General features: G+C 48.1%; 1 protein-coding gene across 1 annotated transcript in view; it reads right to left on the reverse strand.

The window, feature by feature from the left end:
• BUB3 (BUB3 mitotic checkpoint protein) overlaps window positions 1-11,017 on the reverse strand; it is a 44,618-nt gene extending 33,601 nt beyond the window's left edge. Inside the window, exon 1 of the mRNA XM_075352266.1 lies at window positions 10,931-11,017. The gene's annotated coding sequence lies outside the window, so the exon portion shown is untranslated. The remainder of the gene's footprint in view (window positions 1-10,930) is intronic.
• Window positions 11,018-22,887: the final 11,870 nt, after the last annotated feature.

Below are 22,887 nucleotides of genomic sequence, written 5' to 3' on the forward strand. Positions count from 1 at the left end.
CAAAAGCAATCCCTGGGTGGGTAAAAGAATACCTCATGATAGGGCCGTCAAACGGCCCTCTCCTACAGGTGGCCAACCGCCGCCTGAATGACTTATCTACCTAGGCTGGCGACTGCCGAAGCATAGGTATGCATCTGATAATGCCTGGTAAAAGTAAGTAGACTCGACCAGGTGGGTGCCTGACACACCTGCTGAGCCGTAGCCTGGTGCCGTAATGCCCAGGACGCACCCACGGCTCTGGTAGAATGGGCCTTCAGCCCTGAAGGAACCGGAAGCCCAGTAGAACTGTAGGTTTCAAGAATTGGTTCCTCGATCCTCCGAGCCAGGGTGGATCTGGAAGCTTGCGACTCTTTACGCCGACCAGCGACAAGGACAAGAGTGCATCCGTGTAGAACCTGAGTGCTCTCACCAGATCCAACAGCTGCAAATCTTTCTGAAGTTGGTGGACTGGATGAGGACACAAAGAAGGTGAGGTGATATCTTGATTGAGATGAGAGTGGGATACCACCTTATGGAGAAATCCCGGAATCGGGCGCAGAACTACCTTGTCCTGGTAAAGGACCAGGAAGTAAGATTTGTATGAGAGCGTTACTAGCTCGAAAACTTCTCCTAAGAGCCGTGACCGTACTAGAGAGGCCACTTCCCGTGAAAGGTGGGAAAGGGAAAATCTTTCCTAGGCTCGAAAGGCGGCTTCTTAAGAGCAATTAGAACCTTGTTCAGATCCCAGGGCTCTAACGGCCGCTTGTACGGAGTGCTGAGAAGACAAACTCCCTGCAGGAACGTGCGTACCTGCGGAAGTCGTGCTAGGCGTTTCTGAAAAAATACAGATAGCGCTGAGACTTGTCCCGAGAGGGAGCTGAGCGACAACCCATTTTCCAACCTAGATTGCAGGAAGGAAGGAAACATAGACGATGGAACCGGCTTGGGAGAAACCCCTTGAGCCGAGTACCCAGATAAGAATATCTTCCACATCCTGTGGTCAATCTTGGCGGACGTTGGTATCCTAGTCTGTCCCATGGTGGCAACCACGTCCTGAGATAATCCTGAAGACGCAAGGCTCCAGGACTCAATGCCACACCGTCAGGTTGAGGGTCGCAGAATTCAACTGGAAAAATGGAAAAATGGCCCTTGAGACAGCAAGTCTGATCGGTCTGGTAGTGCCTCCGGTTGGCCCACCGTGAGGTACCACCGATTCGAGTACCACGTCATCCTCGGCCAATGGAGCGACGAGGATGGCGCGGCGGCAGTCGGGCCTGAACTTGCGCAGCACTCTGGGCAACAATGCCAGCGGCGTGACCCATAAGGTAGCTAGAACTGCGACCAATGCTGAACTAAGGCGTTCGCCGCCAGAGATCGAAGATTGTGAGACCGTGCCATGAAGCCGGGACGATGTTGTTGTGCCGTGACGCCATTAGGTCGACGTCCGGCATCTGTCAGCGGCGACAGATCTTGAGGAGACCATACGCCTGCGTCCATACCCTGGCGACTGAGGAAGTCTGCTTCCCAGTCTTCCCCTGGGATGTGAACTGAGGATACGGTGAATGCCGTGCCTTCCACCCACGTCAGAATCTGCCGGATTTCCTGGAAGGCTTGCCGGCTGCGTGTTCTTCCTTGGTGGTAAATGTATGCCACCGCTGTGGAGTTGTCCGATTGAATTCGGATTTGCTTGCTTTCCAGCCACTGCTGGAAGGCTAGTCGAGCAAGATACACTGCTCTGTTTTCCAGAACATTGATCTGAAGGTTGGATTATTTCTGAGTCCAAGTACCTTGAGCCCTGTGGTGGAGAAAAACTGCTCCCCACCCTGATAGACTCACGTCTGTCGTAACTACCACCCAGGATGGGAGTAGGAAGGACCTTGGGAAGTACATGAGGCGTCTCAATGTGTGCGACTGGTCCTTAAAGGAGAGATTGTAGCCTTGTCTGTAGTGAACGCTGTTGATTTAGCGTAAGCTTCACTATCGCTGAGAGAGTATGAAACTCCATGCCTAGATATGGTAGCGATTGGGTCAGGGTCGGATCTGACATTGAAAGTCGATGATCCACCCAAAACTCTGGAGAGTCTCCAGCGCAACATACGGGCAGTGTTCCCTAAGAGGGTGCCTTGACCAGGAAATCGTCCAAATACGGGATCACAGAGTGACCTTGAGAGTGCAGAACTGTCACTACTGCTGCCATGAACTTGGCGAAGACCCGTGGGGCTGTCGCCAGCAGGAAGGAAGAGTTACGAACAGAAGGTGTTCGTTTCCTATAACGAAGCGCAGAAACGCTGGTGCTCTGGATCAATCTGCACGTGGAGATAAGCATCCTGTCTATTGATGCTAGGAAACCTCCTTGGGACATTGAGGCGATGACGGAGCGGAGTATTCCATCCAGAACCGCCTGGTGCTCACGAGCTTGTTGAGCCGTTTTAGATCCAGAACGGGACGGAACGACCCGTCCTATTTTGGCACCCGAAATAAATTGGGGCAAAAACCGTGACCTTGGTCCTGAAGAGAAACGTAGTCACCACTCCTTCTGCCTATAAAGTGCCTATCGTTTGCAGAAGCGCAACGGCTCGGCCGGGAGGTGGAGAAGTTCTGAAGAATCGAGTTGGAGGACGAACTAAACTCTATCCTGTACCCGTGAGACAGAATGTCTCTCCCCCAACGGCCATTGACCTATGGCAGTTAAATATCGCCAAGGCGGGAGAGCCTGCTACCGAGCGCGGATGCGAAGAGAGGAGGCTGCAAGTCCTGAGGAAGCCGCCTTGGAAGCGGGTTTTCAGACTGTCTGTTTTGGGCGTGACTGAGCCCGCCACGAATCTGAGCTCCTCTGATCTTTTTGAGTCCTTTTGGACGAGGGGACCCCTGCTCTGTTGGGGTTTGTTTGTCTGGGCTGAGGTAAGGATGAATCTTTACCCTTGGAGTGTTTAATGATTTCATCCAAACGCCCACCAAACAGTCGTTCCGCAGAAAAAAACAAACTGGTTAAGTACTTTTTTGGAAGCAAAATCTGCCTTCCATTCACTTAACGACCAGGGTCTGCGTAAAAACACGGAGTGAGCAGACGCCTCTGTCGTACGGCTCGTAGAGTGTAGGACAGGCGTGATCGCGTAAGACGCAAATGCAAACATTTGAGAGGTTAAGGATGCCACCTGCGGTACAGATGTACGTGTGACTGTGTCCATCTGTGTAAGACAAGCTGAAATGGCTTGGAGTGCCTCTATGGCTGCGAATGCTGGAGCCAACGGCGCGCCTACAGCCTCATAGGTGGATTTCGACCAGAGATCCATCTGTCTGTCAGCGGCATCTGTAAGTGGAACCCCATCTTCCACTGCAATTATGGATCTAGCCACAAGCCTGGAGAGTGGAGGATGTCCCTTGGGACACTGGGTCCAGCCCTTGACCACGTCAGGGGCAGGGATAACGTGTATCTTAAGCCGCTTGGAGAAGCGCTTATCTGGATAAGCGAGGTGTTTTTGGACTATCTCTCTGAAGGCAGAGTGGTCCAGAAAAATACCTAATTTACGCTTGGGATACCTGAAATAGAATTTCTCCTGCCGTACAGCTGGCTCCTTCACAGGAGGAGCTGAGGGAGAAATGACCAACATTCTATTGATGGACGCTATAAGATAATACACTATGGCGTCCCCATCAGGTGTACCGAGATTGAGAGCGGTCTCAGGATAAGACTCCTGAGCAGCTATCTCCGCTTCAGCACCCAGAGAGTCCACCTGCGGGACCCTGACCAGTGCGATGAAACTGAGGGCCGCTCAGCGAGCCCGCTTAGGCTGTCTGGGACTGTCGTCCGTGTCAGAGCCGTGACTCTGGGATGCACGTGACCCCCCCGGAGCTGTAATTGTTCACACTGAGGGGGACCATGGATCAATGATTCAACAGTGCTCATGGTGTGAGAGACTTGTCTGGACTGCAAGGCTTCTAATATCACAGCCATAGTCTCAGAAAATCTGTCAGTAAACACTGCAGACTTCATCCCCAGCCTCTGGATCATTAGCAGAGACTCCGGCTGAGTTGCATACAATGGGGGTGTATGTAACCTGCCGGCCATATAGCCGTACCTGCTGTACCGGCTGCATGGAAAACATGTGCTTCTGCACCTCTGTTTTCCACAGACAGTATGCTGTAATCTCCTCCGCACAATAAGGAGGATATATACAAAAGTACGACCAAAACAGTGCAATGCATAGCGTAGAAGCATATATCTCAATGCACTTCGGCACTAGTGGGGTTAGCACCACAAGTGCTGATTAACGCCTGCTCACAGCGATTGTGTGAACCTCAGAATCCCTGTCAGGGTGTTCCCACACTTGTCTGTTTTATCGCTATAGAAAGAACTGACAATAATGGCTGCCGGCGTCCTGTGTTAGAGAAGGAAGCCGTGGGCGTGCTTGAGAAAGTGCGGGAATCCGGTTTCACAGTGCACACAGTGAGAGGGGTGGAGTATGCAAAACATACTCCAGCTCTCCGGGCTGCCGTGATGTGCAGCGTCACGCCCCTACCCTGACTGGCAGGCCTGTGGGCGTTAACGAACGAACTAGGCCGCAAAAGCCGGGGACTCGATTTATAAGCGCGGCCGCCGTAAAAGCGCGGCCAGCGCGGAAGTCCCCGGCGCACCACAAGTCCCAGCCGCGTCGCAGTCCCAGCGGCCGGCGCGACCGTTCTACATAAGTCTGCCCACTCAGCTAAGCTGAAGTGAGACAATGGCACAAGCGCAGCAGCGCTGATGTCCCCGGCGCACTAACACACCCAGCAATGCTGCGGTGTGCGTGCGAAATGCACGGGGACACAGAGTACCTTGAGGAAGCAGGGCCATGTCCCTGATGTACTCCGCTCCATATCCAGCGTCTTCTCCAGGGGCTGCAGATGGAGCACGGTCTCAGTGCCTGGAGACCGTTAAAATCCCACTTCGCCCAGAGCCCTGTAACAGGGATGGGGAAGGAATCAGCATGTGGGCTCCAGCCTCCGTACCCGCAATGGGTACCTCAACCTTACAAACACCTCCGACATAAAGTGGGGTGAGAAGGGAGCATGCTGGGGACACTATATGTGTCCTCTTTTCTTCCATCCGACATAGTCAGCAGCTGCTGCTGACTAAACAGTGGAGCTATGCGTGGATGTCTGACCTCCTTGCACAAAGCATGAAAACTGATGAGCCAGTGATCCCACTGGGGGTGTATAGCCAGAAGGGGAGGGGCCTTACACTTTTGAGTGTAATACTTTGTGTGGCCTCCGGAGGCAATAGCTATACACCCAATTGTCTGGGTCTCCCAATGGAGCGACAAAGAAAGTTGTTCGTTAGCAGCGATGTTGCTAGCGATGTTGCTTAGTGTGACGGGGCCTTTAGACAACCTTAAACCTTATCTCATGATTGTTACAATCAAAAGATACTCAAAGTGTATCAATGCATAAAGAATTCCATAAGCTTTTTTAGGATAAAACAAAACTTTATTAGGCAAACATATAAATATTAAAATAAACAGGGAGAACACCTTGTTGAAGGACAGAAATATGCCACCGTTTTAAACACGCATCGGTATTTTCAGTCAGATAAAGCACAAGTATTACAAATCATTTTTATTATTCTTTCATGTGTCAAACTATTACTAGCAAGATATCATTATTTTTACCAAAATTATCAAGACATGAACAATGCAGATAGCAATTCAACCCTTCGTTATTACTATTCTGGCATAATAAGTCTATATTCATATAGGTGCCTTGCCGTCAGCATGCTCAAGCCTTGTGTATACTATGCGCCACAATATGGATGTGTGCTACGGCTGTAGACTAATATACTTTTCACATTAGTGTATTCATGAATGGATGGCCATTTCCAGGGTGTGGATTATAGCTATTCGCAATCTTAAATGGCTTGCATCACCTAACTTTAGGAACATTCATGTGTATACGGTTCGGACACACTGGTGGCAATGCACGTGTAGTCATATCTGCTTACTATACCTGCACACTTGGTGATTAACAAATCACACTCACTGTGGTTTAATACGATAGTGATGCTGTGCATTTATAGATGAAAACCTTTATTCAGAGCATTGCCACTTGTGCTTCTGACTGTGTGCACATTGCAGCGTTTTCATTTGTGAATGATTGAACAACTTAGATGTGGGTCAAGACTGTTAATTAATTTTCATAATATATGTGTCTGCCAACATGTCTTATGGTGATGACAATATATAGTTTGATTATGATATTGGCGGTATATGTATACTCTTTACAGACAAAAGCCCGGGTTTCATCTATTTTTATGGGCTAAATATAATATAATATACTTACCTATTCTGTTCAATTTGTGGGATTGTTATGAGCCTATAGGTGCATTGTATGTATATGCGGCTATTGACACACATCCATATTGTGGAGCATAGTATGCACAAGGCTTGAGCATGCTGACGGCAAGGCACCTATATGAATATAGACTTATTATGCCAGAATAGTAATAACGAAGGGTTGAATTGCTATCTGCATTGTTCATGTCTTGATAATTTTGGTAAAAATAATGATATCTTGCTAGTAATAGTTTGACACATGAAAGAATAATAAAAATGATTTGTAATACTTGTGCTTTATCTGACTGAAAATACCGATGCGTGTTTAAAACGGTGGCATATTTCTTTCCTTCAACAAGGTGTGTCTCCCTGTTTATTTTAATATTTATATGTTTGATTGCCTAATAAAGTTTTGGGTTTTATCCTAAAAAAGCTTATGGAATTCTTTATGTATTGATACACTGAGTATCTTTTGATTGTAACAATCATGAGATAAGGTTTAAGGTTGTCTGCTACGATATCGTCTGCTGCAGCTAATTGTTAAGATCAGCTGTTCTCCAGTCCTGTTGTGACCGCGCGCGCGCTCCCACTGTCGCAACGAGATATGAAGAAGCGAGGGCGCATGCGCCGCCCTCTCAGACACCAAACACTGTATGCGGGCTTCAAAAACATGGCGCTGGAGATAAGCGCTATGTGCAGGCGCAAACTCAGACGCTGTGTAACTGAAGATTAGAAATTTGCATACAGCCGAGAGAGGAAGGAACAGGCAGCGGGGGGCGGGAATCATGTGCATAACCCGCCCGGATATTATCTGCAGAGGTGCACACGTCAATCAAAAAGTGGATGAATTTTCAAACGTCATAAACTTGGATTTCACAGCCTAAACATCCGAGCTGCCCACTAATGGTATGTACACACTGTGCCTGATAGTGCCAGTACTGCACTAGCTGCACATTAGGCTGCTTTCACACTACGTTTTTTTTAACGTCCGTCATTAACGTTTTTTTAACGCAAAAAACGGATCCAGTGCATATGCGTTTTCATTTCAATGCATTTGCAATGGACTCACGTCAACATGCGTTCACCTGCGTTTGCGTGCGTTAGGCTAGTTTCACACTACGTCTTTTTAACATCCGCTGAAAACGTTTTTTTAGCGGAAGTACGGATCCTGCTTTTACAGCAAATAACGTATGCAAACGCATATGTTATTTTGCAGGATCCTGCACTGGATATTTAGGGGCGGGCATTGGAGTCATGTGATCGGGAGTGAGGGGAACTAGACTGGGAGGAGGCTTCTGACAGCTGCAGACGCTGGTAACCAAGGTAAACATCGGCCTTGGATACCCGATATTTATGTTGGTTACGAGTGTCTGCAGCTGCTAGGAGCAGGGCTGCCTGCACACGTAACCAACGTAAACATCGGGTAACTAAGAGAAGTGGTTACGCGATATTTACCTTGGTTACGAGTGTCCGCAGCTCTCAGGCAGGGGAGAGAGAGACAGGAGAGGAAGGGGGAAAGACATAGATAGAGAGAGAGGGGGTGAGGGAGGGAGTAGAGAGATAGACAGATCACTGGAGACTGGTTCTGGGCATGCTCAGTACTTTCTGGGCATGCTCAGTACAAAAGCAGGATCCTGTTACAACGCAACTGAACGCATTCTGCTAGGCAGGATCCAGCACTCATTGAAATGCATTGCAGCTCGCGGCGCAATGTGAAGGATCCTGTGAGATGCGTTATTTTGACAAAGCAAAAAAACGCTACATGTTGCGTTTTTGAAACATGTCAAAATAACGCAAAAGGACGGATCCTGCGTCTAACGGACGCAAACGCATGCAAACGCAGGTGGACGCGAGTCCATTGAAAATGCATTGCAGTGAAAACGGATTTGCACAGGATCCGTACTTCCGTTAAAAAAACGTTTTTAACGGATGTTAAAAAGACGTAGTGTGAAACCAGCCTTATAGTAAGGATCCAGCGACTTGCAGTTTTTTAACTTTTGTCAAAAACGCTACTTGTAGAGTTTATGAGCTGCGTCCAAATACTGCAAATTGCTGGATCCTGACTAAACAGCACGCAAACGCATGTGAACGCTGGCATGCTGATAGACAGGATCCTGCTTGCTCTACTGAGCATGGGCAGAAACCAGCCTCGCGTGATCAGTCTCTCTCTCACTCACTCACTCACTCACTCACTCACTCACTCACTCACTCACTCACTCACTCACTCACTCCCTGTCTCTCCCCCTCCCCCCCCACCCCCCCCCCCGAGAGCGGAGGACGCTCGTAACCAAGGTAAACATCAGGTAACCGCGATCTTAGTTACCCAATGTTTATCTTGGTTACGTGTGCAAGGAGCAGGCAGCCGGCTCCTAGCAGCTGAGGATGCTCGTAACCAATGTAAATATCGGGTATCCAAGCAAGTTACCCGATGTTTACCTTGGTTACGAGACTCCACAGCTGTTAGATGTCGGCTCCCAGTCTTTCACGTTCAGTTCCCCTCACTCCCGATCACATGACTCCAATGCCCGCCCATAACTTAAAGTGACAGGATCCTGCAAAATAAGGCTACTTTCACACTTGCATTGAACGGTATCCGTTGCATTGCGTTGTGTGACGGATGCAACGGATGTGTTGCATATAGTGGCACAACGGATGCAACAGATGCTGCAAAACAATGCAATCCGTTTTGGGTTTTTTACAGTTTTACCGTCGGAAGACTATTGTGAACGATCAGCCGATCGCTCACAGTAGCCGGCCGCCGGGTGATCAGCCGATCGCTCACAGTAGCCAGCCGGCGGGTGATCAGCCGATCGCTCACAGTAGCTGGCCGCCGGGTGATCAGCCAATCGTTTGGTCGCCGACAATGTGTGCGGGGGGCGGGAGCAGGGGGCGGAGTGCGAAGTGGGGGAAGCCGAGCGGTGCCATGGCTGAGGACGTCAGTGCCGCGGGGACTGCATCGCTGGGGGACAGGTGAGTGAGTGTGTGAGTGAGTGTGTGTGTATACACATACGAAGTGCGGGAGGGGGCGGAGCCGAGCGGGGAAGTGTCAGGCTCCCGGCACACGTAACCAGGGTTCCTTGGTTACCTGATGTGTACCCTGGTTACGGGTGCAGGGAGCCAGAGAGAGCATGCGCAGTGAAATCCAAAGGATTCCGCTGCTCAAAAAAACGTTACATGCTGCGTTCCTTCCGCCCGACGCAGCGTCAAAATAACGACACTGCGTCGTCCAGCAGCTGCAACGCTTACACTTGCGTTACAGTGTGTCATCCATACAAGTCTATGGAGAATAGTGCAGTGCGTTAACGGACTGCGCTATTCTCCATAGTGACGGACTCCGCTGAACCCAAGTGTGAAAGTACCCTAAGGCTGGTTTCACACTACGTCTTTTTAACATCCGTTAAAAACGTTTTTTTAACGGAAGTACGGATCCTGAGCAAATCCATTTTCACTGCAATGCATTTTCAATGGACTCGCGTCCACCTGCGTTTGCATGCGTTTGCGTCCGTTAGACGCAGGATCCGTCCTTTTGCGTTATTTTGACATGTTTCAAAAACGCAACATGTAGCGTTTTTTTGCTTTGTCAAAATAACGCATCTCACAGGATCCTTCACATTGCGCCGCGAGCTGCAATGCATTTCAATGAGTGCTGGATCCTGCCTAGCAGAATGCGTTCAGTTGCGTTGTAACAGGATCCTGCTTTTGTACTGAGCATGCCCAGAAAGTACTGAGCATGCCCAGAACCAGTCTCCAGTGATCTGTCTATCTCTCTACTCCCTCCCTCACCCCCTCTCTCTCTATCTCTGTCTTTCCCCCTTCCTCCCTCCCTCTCCCCCACCTGAGAGCTGCGGACACTCGTAACCAAGGTAAATATCGCGTAACCACTTCTCTTAGTTACCCGATGTTTACGTTGGTTAGGTGTGCAGGCAGCCCTGCTCCTAGCAGCTGCAGACACTCGTAACCAAGATAAATATCGGGTATCCAAGGCCGATGTTTACCTTGGTTACCAGCGTCTGCAGCTGTCAGAAGCCGGCTCCCAGTCTAGCTCCCCTCACTCCCGATCACATGACTCCAATGCCCGCACCTAAATATCCAGTGCAGGATCCTGCAAAATAACATATGCGTTTGCATACGTTATTTGCTGTAAAAGCAGGATCCGTACTTCCGCTAAAAAAACGTTTTCAGCGGATGTTAAAAAGACGTAGTGTGAAACCAGCCTAACACATGCGTTTGCATGCGTTTTTTTGCTGTAAAAGCAGGATCCGCTTTTGCAGCAAAAAAACGTTCATGACGCATGTTAAAAAAACGTAGTGTGAAAGCAGCCTTATACGGAGTCAATGCTACACATTCTGTACTGGTATATAACGCCCCTATTTTCCTAACTTGGCACGTTCCTTAGTGCAGCAGCTCTAGGAGAGAACATACCAAGGCTCCGTGCGTAAGGGGGGGGGCATCAATAGTGGGGTAAAGGAAAAGCTGAGCAGCAGCCCAGAGGAACCAGTCACCTCCCTATATACATATTACACACACGTGCCGGTCCACAAGAACACGCGAGCGGCCGCACCGCAGGCGCCGGAGACGTGCGGCATAATAGAGCCGGTTGCTTAATCACCCGCTTCCCGCCCGCGTCCTCCTCACACACTCACCGTGACTCCGGTCTATCCCGGTTGTTCTTCCCTGTTTCAGCTTCAAACCGCCACCATTGAGCGCAGGACCTCTGAAGACCAAACCTTTTGATTGGTCGGTTTGAAAAAGTGTCTTTGAAGCTCATTGGTTAAAAGGTGTACTATGACAGGAAATCAACGTCTAACGTACCGGAAGTGTCATGACGTCATGGCCTGGCTGTCACAAATAGTCAGATATGTGTGACTTTCCGCCATATTGTGGTTGTCAGAAACTTTATATTGCTGGAAAAAGAACTGTGTGAGGTGGAGAACAGAGGAGATTGTTATTCAATGGTTGTAATCAGGCGTCAGACCGGATTATAGCGTATTCTGAGTAAAATGACTCCTTTTACTGGATGGCAAGGGCTTTTTAACATATTTCTGGTACTGTATGTAATGATCTCTATTATTACATACAATGCATGCTTTTTTTTTACATGCATAGATCACAATAATCGCACGTGCATAAGAAGCATACATACATAGCAATATCATATATTTGTGTATTCCTATGTGTACATACAATGATATTCGTTTGTAATTGCAAAAATCCATCGTTTTTGAGTAAAAAGAAAAAAAAATAACGTCCTAAAATTGTGTCTCTATATGTGCGGAGATCAGAGAAAGTAATAATGCCCCCAAAAAGTATGACCATGCCCCTATTAGTAGTAGGTCCCCTGGTAGTAATGATGTTCCCTTTAGGTGCCCTCATTAATAATAGAGCTCCTTCATAGTGTCCCAAAATGCTCCATTAGTAATAATTCTCACCCATAGAGCCATGTGTTTTAAAACTCCTCCCTATCAATGCCCCATTAGTAACAATACCCCCAATAGTGCCCTTTTAAGGATAGCATTCCACCCAAAGTGCCCCCATTTGTGTTAGTGCTCCAGAATTGATGCTTTGACAGAGTCCCTTATTGGTAGTAATTACCCCCATGTGTGCCCCCAATAGTAATAATTCTCCCCATTGTGCCCTTTTAGTATTAATACTCCCCTAAAATGCACTATTGACATTGGTGTTCCAGTAGTATTGAGGTGCCCTCGGAGTGCTCTTATTAGAAGCAGTGCTCTATAATTTCTCCCTAAGAGCAGCACCCTTTAGTAATAATGCCCCATAATTAACCCCAAGAGTGGCCCCATTAGTAACAATACCCCCAATAGTGCCCTTTTAAGGATAGTATTGCCCCCAAAGTGCCCCCTTTTGTGTTAGTGCTCCAGAATTGATGCTTTGCCAGAGTCCCTTATTGGTAGCAATTACCCCCATGTGTGCCCCCAATAGTAATATTTCTCCCCATTGTGCCCTTTTACTAGAAATACTCCCCCAAAGTGCACTATTGACATTAGTGTCCCAGTAGTATTGAAGTTCCCTCAGAGTGCTCTTATTAGAAGCAGTGCTCTATAATTTCTCCCTAAGAGCAGCACCCATTAGTAATAATGTCCCATAAGTGTCTTCATTGGTAATGGTACCCCAAAAAGTTATCATTGTTACCTGATAGTGACCCCACTTACAATAACGCCCTCAATAGTGATAATTCTCTCTCCATAGTGTTATTAGTAATAACTAGGGATGATCGAATACTTCGATTATTCGGCTTCACGAATATTTTCCGAATACCTCGCCGCTATTTGATTATTCGTGAATATTCGATGCACAATGTAAGTCTGTGGGAAACCCGAATAACAACTATTCGGTACTATTCGGGCTTCCCATAGACTTACATTGCGCTTTGAATAGCGGCGAGGTATTCGGAAAATATATGTGAAGCCGAATATTTGAGGTATTCGATCATCCCTAGTAATAACACTTGATGCTCTGCCAGAGTGCCCTTGTTAATAGTAATGCTCTATAATTGTCACTTAGTGTGCACCCCAATAGCAATAATTCTTCCCTGTTAGTACCCCATTGGTATTAGTGCCCACATAGTATTGTTACTCCCCCATAGTGCCCTATTTGTAAAATAACACTCTCCCAACTAGTCAATATTATTAAATTAGCAGTCCCATCAAAAATGTTATCCTCTTAATATATTGTAGTCATTATATAGCACTATGTACTTATAATAGCTCATTTTGCCTTTCTACCCAGTTAATTCTTCTCTTTTCCATTAGGTATATGACATTATGTGATTAAAACCGACTAGCTGCATCCTTCTAAGCCCTATGTAGAAACAGGAAGTCTCTTTTTCCAGCCTGAGTCATCACTGCAAAAGTCAATGGCAGGGGGAGGAGGGAGCAGCTGGGTTAGGAGTTGAAGAGTGGGATGACTCATGCAGGCACAAGAGACTTCCTGTTTCTACATAGAGCAGAGAAAAGAGAAGAATTAACTGGGTAAAAAGGTAAAATAAGCAATTCTCAGTACACTGTGCTGTATAATTTGAAGAATGCAATATATGAATAGGATAAAAACTTTGATGGGAGTGTTAAATTTATATAATGGATATGTAATTGTGAATATTAAGTGTAGTAAGTAGCGAAAAAAAAAAAACTCCCTTAAAGCGAACCAATCACCAGGATTTTCCTATATGACCTAAAGCCAGTGCTATACTGGTGCTATCATGCTGATTCTATACATACTCGTACGTTTAGTTGTTAGATTGGATGTGTAGTTTTTGAAATACAGGCAGGTAAAGTTACCAAAATGCACTGCTTTTTGACTAGCAGCAGCTTCCGAATAGCTAATATGTTGGTCGGGTTCTTCTATCTATTCCCACCCCTGTCTGCTGCCTTGCCTCTGTAGATGCTAGACTGTATAGGCTCCTTCAGGTATGAGTAATTTCGGCGTTTAGGATGGCTTACAGAGTGAGGGATATTGCAAGGGACAAAATTAATGAGGGACAGTGTATGGACTCCGCATGATGGGAGAACTCAGTATGGAGAGGGGGTAGAATAGGTTTGCTCAGTATGGAGTGGAACAATGTAGGGGACTCAGTATGAAGAGTGGGGCAGTGCGGGGGCGGGGGTCTCAGCAAGAGGCATGAGGTAGCATGGTGGTCTCATTATGATGAGTGGGCCAGCATGGAGACCTAAGTATGGAGGAGAGGCAGAGTGACTGGTCTTATTATTGGAAAGGGGCAGCATTGTGAGCTCATTATGGAGGAAGGTCAGGATAAAGAGCTCATTATAGAGAAGGAACAGCATGAAGGGTTCAGTATAGAGAGGGGCAGTGTGAGAGGTCAGTATGGAGAGGGGCAGTTTAAGGGCATACTATGGAGAGGGGCAGTGTGAGAGCTCAATATGGAGAGGAGCAGTGTGTGGGTTCAGTGTAGAGAGGGGCAGTGTGAGGCCACAGTATGGAGAGGGGCAGTGTGTGGGCTCAGTATGGAGTCGTGACAACATGCGTGGGGCACTGTGAAGAGGGGGCAGCATGATGTGAGGACAGTCGGGAGATCATAGTTCAAAATTGAGGTAGCTATGGTGGGTATAATTTAAAAGGCAGGACAGTGGGGTGTTTTAGTTTACTAGGGGGCAGTATGACGGTCATAGTACAAAAGGGCAGACAATGTGTTGGTCATAGTATATAAAGGGGATGGTGTGGTGGGAATATTTTATAGGAGAGTATAGTGTGGAGGCCATATACCATAAGAGGTACAGTGTGCAGTAATATTTTTTTGTAGGGAGCACAGTGAGGAGCAATTATCTTTTCGGAGGCACAACATAGGGCTTATATAAGGCACAGCATTAGTGGTTATTTTTATTTAGGGACATTATAATGACAATGTTATTTTTCAGGGCACCATGGTGAGATGTGCTGCAGAAGACCGGAGAAGAGGGAAGTCTGCAGAGACGAGCTGTGGATGTAAAGTCATTATGGAGTCAGGCACAGGAGAAAAGGAGAAAACAGCGATCGGTGAGTGAATTATCACAGCCCTTACACTACACTAACATTTACACAGGTTAAGGGGGAAAAAATTACCGGAGTGCTTCTTAAAAATTTGCAGAAAAATCTATTTTTATTTCATATGCAAATTAAGGTGCTTCAGTGCCCCGTTCGTGTGGTCTCTGCTTTGGTGCATCGTTGGTGTGGTCTTTGCTTTGGTACACCGTTGGTGTGGTCTCTGCTTTGGTGCACTGTTGGTGTGATCTCTGCTTTGGTGCACCGTTGGTGTGGTCTCTGCTTTGGTGCACCGTTGGTGTGGTCTCTGCTTTGGTGCACCGTTGGTGTGGCCTCTGCTTTGGTACACCGTTTGTATGGTCTCTGCTTTGGTGCACCGTTGGTGTGGTCTCTGCTTTGGTGCACCGTTGGTGTAGTCTCTGCTTTGGTGCACCGTTGGTGTGGTCTCTGCTTTGGTGCACCGTTGGTGTGGTCTCTGCTTTGGTGCACCGTTGGTGTGGCCTCTGCTTTGGTGCACCGTTGGTGTGGTCTCTGCTTTGGTGCACCGTTGGTATGGTCTCTGCTTTGGTGTACAGTTGGTGTGGTCTCTGGTTTGATGCACCATTAGAGTGGTATTTGCTTTGGTGCACTGTTGGTGTGGTCTTTGATTTGGTGCACTGTTGGAGTGGTATTTGCTTTGGTGCACTGTTGGTGTGGTCTTTGCTTTGGTGCACCATTGGTGTGGTCTCTGCTTTGGTGCATCGTTGGTGTGGTCTCTGCTTTGGTGCACCGTTGGTGTGGTCTCTGCTTTGGTGCATCGTTGGTGTGGTCTCTGCTTTGGTGCATCGTTGGTGTGGTCTCTGCTTTGGTGCACCGTTGGTGTGGTCTCTGCTTTGGTGCACCGTTGGTGTGGTCTCTGCTTTGGTGCACCATTGGTGTGGTTTTTGCTTTGGCACACCGTTGGCGTGGTCTCTGCTTTGGTGCACCGTTGGGGTGGTCTCTGCTTTGGTGCACCGTTGGTGTGGTCTCTACTTTGGTGCACCATTGGTGTGGTCTCTGCTTTGGTGTACAGTTACGCCCTCGTATTTGTATATTAAAGTCATTTTGTTATCTTTATTGACAGCGCTCCATAGATAAAAGTGAGTGCTGTCTAAAATCAGTTTGCAGATCTGCACTTGCGCACTGACAATGGATGAGTGCAGCAGCGTGCAGTGTGGGTGCACACAATGTGGTTGCAGGCTCTTTCTGACTCCTGGTACTTATCCGTTCTTGGCTGCCCTTTGAACGGCTTCAATAAAGAGGACAGGCATTGAATGAGCAGACAGCATGCCCCCACATCACTAGGCCTTCTCCACCTCACTGAAACAAGTTTCTTTCTGCCCTTCTCTAGCATCAAGTTGGGGCCACAGGTACGCAAGAGTCCGGCATCAGTTTGCACCCACAGCCACATTGTGCACACCCGCGCTGACACTTGGAGTGTCTGCTGTGCTCATCCAGTGTCAATTCTTATCGCAAGCTCTGAAGACGAAGTGGTGTTAGACCGCTACTGTCTGGTCTAGATTGACAAGTCTGCAGTTACTCTGTGTGACTGCAGACTTGTGAATCCTCCCAGTGCACAGAGAGTGTGCTATGTTCATTCACCAATGTCTGCACAGGGGGGATATGATTGTCTGTTTAGTTACACCAATCTGTTTCCAATTATTGGCAGCATATTAAAGGGAACCTGTCATCAGAAATTTTGCTTTAAACCTAAAGGTTCCCCCTCTGCAGCTCGGGGGCTGCATTTTAGCAAGGTTCCTGTACTTTTTGTGGCCCCTTTTAAACCAAATTAAATACTTTATAAACTTGTACCTTTTGCTATGTAAATTTTGTAAATCATCCATGGGGGCGGGCTCTCTGCTGACCGTTGCTGTTCCTCCAGCAGATTTACGCCGCCCCCCCCCCCAACGCTGAATTTCATATCTCAGGACGCCGCCCCTGGGCGCCCGTGGTCCCGCGCATGCGCTGTGCGACTGTAGCGGGAATCTGCACTGTGTGCACGTGTGACCGCTGGTGACGTTTGGCGCAGGCACGAGGTTATGGGCGGCGCTGTGAGTGTCATCAGCAAGTGCCGCCCATAACCTCGTGACCGCACTTTGCCCTCTTCCTCCAGCATTCTGCGCAAGCGCTTGCTGGCCAGATAACCAGACGTCACCTCTTTCCCATCTTGCCCTGCTGCAGGGTAAGATGGGAAGGAGGTGACGTCAGGTCATTTGGCCGGCGTGCGCTTGCGCAGAACGCTGGAGGCAGTGGGGGAAAGCGCGTCCACGAGATTATGGGCGGGCACTTGCGATGCAATCACAGCGCCACCCATAATCTCGTGCTTGTGACACACGTCACCAGCGATCCTGGCGTGGGCGGCACCCCGGGCGCAGTGGGCGGCGTCCTGATGGATGAAATGGAGTGTGGGGGGACGGCGTCAATCTGCTGGAGGAACAGCAACGGTCAGCAGAGAGCCCGCCCCCATGGACGATTAAAATTTACATAGCAAAAGGTACAAGTTTATGAAGTATTTAATTTGGTTTAAAAGGGGCCACAAAAAGTACAGGAACCTTGCTACAAAGCAGCCCAGGAGCTGCAGAGGGGGAAACTTTTAGGTTTCAAGCTAAATTTCTGATGACAGGTTCCCTTTAAATCCATCTCTAAACGTTTCGGAGCCTTTTTATGTTTTATGCCCAATAATTTGCAATTGGTGGAGAATCTGGGCTGGAGACCCCCAACCACAGCTTAATAGTCCTTTTAGAAGAGCACACACAATGCAGAGCAGGTGCAGTAGAAAGTCATAGTCCTGTCTCCTAAGGTGGGCACTTCTAAAAGGTCTTTTGAGCAATCTATGGGGTTCTCAGTACCCAGAACTGCACCAATGCCCTCAGAATAAATGGACCAAAAACATAAGATATCTCTCAAAAGTTAAGGTATTTTTTAAACGTTTAATAGTGCTACTGCCTGCACCATCAGTACCTTGGTTCCTGTATAGTCTGCAGTCTGATGATGGCTGGTAACAATAGTTCCTAGTATCTCCTTACCATTGATAAAGACATAGAAGCTGTAGTTTCATGAAATACAATTTTATATTGGGCTCACGGTGGTTCTGGTTCTGTAGTCATGTAATGACGATGGTTCTAGTGATGTAGTTGTGAATTGAGGTTGGTTCTGGTGATGTAGTTGTGTACGTAAAGTGGTTCTTGTGATGTATTTGTGTACTGATGGTGGCTCTGGTAATGTAGTAGTGAATTGTGGTTGGTTCTGGTGATGTAGTCATGTACCGACAGTGGTTCTGGTGATGTATTCATGTATAACTAGCAATATAATTAATTTATTACACTTGATAGTAGATTATTATAGGGTCAGTGTGCCAGACTAAAAATATAGTTGTCTCAATGAGGCTATACGTCAGCCAAACAAGTGTTTGACTAAAGCCCCATACACTATAGACAGTTGTCCCATCATTCAGCTGGCAGCTATCTCGCCTAACTCTCCCATACACAGGAGCGCTCACTTTGTCTAGTGCTCTTGGGTTCTCTATGAGAGAGCCGCTACTACACATCTCTGGTGGTGGTTCATCTCTTAGAGAGCAAAAGTATCCACAGTCCAAAATTGGACCTGCTGGGCCATTATCTCCCTGACAATCAGACTGTCAGCCGATCCTGTCTATCTCTGGGTTCTGCCAACTTTAGTCTGTGCACCAGTGCCTTAACTACTCTCTAAAGGGAATGTGAACTGTCAGGGTATGTGCACACCGTGGCTTCTAGATATCCGAATCCTTTGAGTTTTTCAGGTGGAGGACAGTTTAGGACACACTGGCTTCCTTTCTTTTCTTTTTTTTGCTTCTTTTCTAATATCTTTTGGCTGCTGTTTTTTTTTTTTATTGAAATTGTATTAAGTACTAGTCGGCAACTTCCTAGTGATAGCAACACGGAAAATGGAAAATAGTAGGTTACCTATGCTGTAAAAGAAGCTGAAAAGACTGAACATAAGCGCAGCAAGTGCAAATGTTCATTATTTTAGCATTTAATCTGCCTTAAATAGATGTAGTGTGCTTATACTCATTGCTTGACTTGTCAGTGAGGGGCGTGATCACTTAAAGTGCATAGGGCAGCATAAATACCAAATACAGTCCTGCTGAGGGGTATACATCTGTATATACAAGGGTATTGTAGAGGTAGACATCATATACATTCTGAAAAAATTATGAAGGAGGGCGTCATACACGCTCTGGAAAAATTAAGAGCGAGGGTCGCCTGTTTACCCTCTTAACATTTAGAACAAGGGCCGAATAATGACCCTGTTGATATAATGGAGGAGGAGGATAAGACAAAGAAGAAATCAAGTACCGTGTACCCTTTTTGGGATTGTAAGCGGTGCATGGGAATACACCAGAGGAAAAAAAAGGTCGATTTGAATTGGCATTAGGTTCCTCTGCTGTCATCCGGTGGGGTTGAGAAGTCTGGGCTAACTCAGGCCTTGTTCATTTTGATAAGAGCCAATCTGTCAGCATTTTTAGTTGACTTGTGGATGCGCCTATCAGTTATTATGCCCCCGTTGGCACTAAAACCCTCTTCGAAACAACGTTAGCTGCAGGGCAGGCTAACATCTCCAAGACGCCGTGGGATATTTCACACCACGTGCCCAGCTTGGATACCAAATAGTTGTATGGCACAGAGGAATCTGGTACAATCAAATTTGTAATTCTTCACTATCTTCCAAAACCTTTCCCTCCTTGTCAGACTACCCCACGCATCTGGGCCTGGGCACTGGTAGGGCCTTATGAAATCCCAGACCTTTGATAGTGTTCCCCTGCCTCTGTTGGACCTGGTGTGTGTCTCCTTCATTTCTCCTCCTTGCTTGTCAAAGGAACTATGACTTATGCTGTCAGCGTTGTCAGATGGGAATTTTTGTACTAATTGTTCGACTAGGGCCTTCCGATATTGCATCATTTTACTAGCCCTCTCCGCTGCAGGAAGGAGAGATGGAAAGTTCTCCTTGTATCGTGGGTTGGGAACTGTGAACAACAGTAATCAGTGTTGGCCAAAACGCGTAGAACGTGAAGGTTATGAGAAAGGCAGTGGGACATAAAGTCAATGTAACACTCGCTGGTGTTGAGGCGGTGAGCAAGAGTGAAAATGGACCAACTGGACCACAGGGGGGACCCTGGCTTAATCCTTTAGTAGGAGGACCATAACTAAGCACCTGCCGTGAGGCAGACGCCAGGTACCACTTCCAGGGCCATGATCAGGACTGTGGCAGCTGACTCCCAGAACAGGAGACAACCTTAGGTATGAACACAGGTGCAAGCAGGTACAGGCGGGGTGCCTGAGGGAGATAGGAATGCGGGTATGGACAGTTATGGTGGGCACAGCAGGACAGGTACGTATGGGTAGGCGGGCTTAGGAATAGGTAACGGGACAGGATCACGTGACCTGACAATTAGCTAGCACACAGATGACTGACTAAATAAGGACATTGTGTAGGCGCCTCCTCTAGTACCTAATGCTTCTCAGCCATAGGCTGAGAGTCACTTACGGGAAATGGCATGCCAGCCTTTTAAGATGAGGGCAGGTGTATGTGCGTGTGCCCTAAGCGCATTCCCAGAGAGTCTATACGACATGCACTGGCTCCGGGAGGTGGAGAGAGATGCAAAGCATGTGGACGGCTGCAGGGTAGTGGGGAGGACGAAATCCAGCCACGGCAGTCGGTGTCCCTGCTGGGGAGAAGCCGGGCAGTGCAGGGACGTGGTGCTACAGTCAAGTATGTGTGCCAGACTCAAAATAGACAAGACTTACCTGTCCCCACCAGTAGGATGACTCTCCATCTCCTCCTTCCTTTCCTCCTCCTCTTTAGCACATCCATGCAGAACAGACAAATACCCTTTGTAGCACTGGCAACCATCTCATGTTCTTCCTCCTCAGCCTCTTCCTTCTCATTATCCCCCAATTCGCGCAGTGAAGGTGAGATGGGGTTGGGCTGTCTAGTATCACTCTATGTACTTTCTTCCTCCATCTCCACCTGGTCCACATTCAAATCTTCCTCTTTAATTGTGAGTAGTGAGCGTTTGAATAGACACAGAAGCGGGATGGTTACGCTGATAATGGCATCATCGCTGCTCACCACCATGGTTGATTATCAAAGTTTTGGACAACCTCACAGATTCAGACATATGCGTACTTACAGTATGTGCAGAGGCTGACCGGAATGCCAATGGGCTATAGCTGGTTTTCAACTACTGCCCTCTGCTACGCACAAAGCCTTACCAACATGTGTAATGTGGAGTTCCAGTGAGTGGTCACGTCGCAAACCAGTCGGTGAGCACTTGCAAATGCTGCTGCAGCAATGCCAAAACGGTGGCAGCTGTAGCTGACTTGTAGAAATGGGCGCACACGTGGCATACGTTCACAAGTAACTCAGGCAAATCTGGGTAGGTTTTCAGAAACGCGCATCGAGGTGCTGGGCAGTGTGGTCCGACTCCTGGGTTTGTAACTTGTGAACCTCTCACCAGCCTAACGGAGGCTTTCATATCTGTGTACTCTGTCATTTTGTTTATACACTGACTCTAAAGGTATACATCTACTGTTGTGGATTACATCAAATATGTTGCCACTTATTATGGTGTGTGTGTTACTATGTTAATTATATTACGTTTTTTGTTATATACTCAGCTGCATGCTGGCAATCTGTTGTTCAGGGCTTTTACATATATGTTGAGCCATCCCGTTTGATATTGCATTTGCACTTTATAATAGTTAATTGGTGATGGGCCAGCAAGATCAATTAAACAGAAATTTATGTATGTAAATCCCTTATACCCAGAAGTCTATACAACCTTGTAACAAATTGTTTTTCAATATTTAGACTGATTTTACCATACTGCACCAGTCTGTTTTTGCATGGTTTTATGGGGTAGGGTGTTTTTAATCTGTGGGTATCAGCACCTAATCAAAAATCTTTTTGTAAATATTTTGTAGTATATACAGGGCCGTATTTACCGTCCCGTGCCTGAGGCGGCAGGATGCGGGGGGCGGCACCTTGTAGCAGTAAAAAAAAATATTTTTTTTTTCTTTTTTTACACATCCATTAAATCTGCTGTGTTTTCGGAGGGGGGAGGGGGAGAGGCGCACCTCCATTTATTTGTATCCGTGTCAATTAAGACGCGAATGCAGACAAACTGCGGAGGCCGGGCACAGAGAGCTGATTGACGCCGGAACTGCCGGCGCCTGCACTTCCGGGGTCACAGGCGCGCCAATCAGCTCCTTCCTCTGTGCTGTGTCCAATGCTGTGTGGACATCACATGCAGAGCTCACAGCAGGACGCCGTGGAGGACGCCGCGATGGAAGCCGGTGTCAGAAGAGGATACCCACGTGAGCCAGGAAGATGACGGCGGGCACTGGATCAGGTAAGTGCTCGCAGAGCTGAAGATTCATAAGGAGCGTGACGGTGTCTCTAATGCAGACCGAAGATCTGCGCATGTGGTGGGGGGAGAGAGGCTGATACTGGGGAAGACTTGGGGGAAGAGAGGCTTATACTGGGGGAGACTTGGGGGAAGAGAGGCTGATACTGGGGAGGCTGGGAGGAGAGAGTCTGATACTGGGGGTGGCTGGGAGGGGGGAGGCTGATGCTGGGGTAGGCTGATGCTGGGGGACGCTGATGCGGGGGAAGGCTGGGAGGGGGGAGGCTGATGCTGGGGGAGGCTGGGAGGAGGGAGGCTGATTCTGGGGGAGGCTGGGAGGAGGGAGGCTGATGCTGGGGGAGGCTGGGAGGAGGGAGGCTGATGCTGGGGGAGGCTGGGATGAGGGAGGCTGATGCTGGGGGAGGCTGGGAGGAGGGAGGCTGATTCTGGGGGAGGCTGGGAGGAGGGAGGCTGATGCTGGGGGAGGCTGGGAGGAGGGAGGCTGATGCTGGGGGAGGCTGGGAGTAGAGAGGCTGATGCTGGGGGAGGCTGGAAGGAGGGAGGCTGATGCTGAGGGAGGCTGATGCTGGGAGAGGCTGGGAGGAGAGAGGCTGATGCTGGGGGAGTCTGGGAGGAGAGAGGCTGATGCTGGGAGAGGCTGATGCAGGGGGAGGCTGGGAGGAGAGAGGCTGATGCTGAGGGAGG

Source organism: Anomaloglossus baeobatrachus, chromosome 5 (genome assembly GCF_048569485.1).
Source record: "Anomaloglossus baeobatrachus isolate aAnoBae1 chromosome 5, aAnoBae1.hap1, whole genome shotgun sequence".
Lineage (NCBI taxonomy): Eukaryota > Metazoa > Chordata > Amphibia > Anura > Aromobatidae > Anomaloglossus > Anomaloglossus baeobatrachus.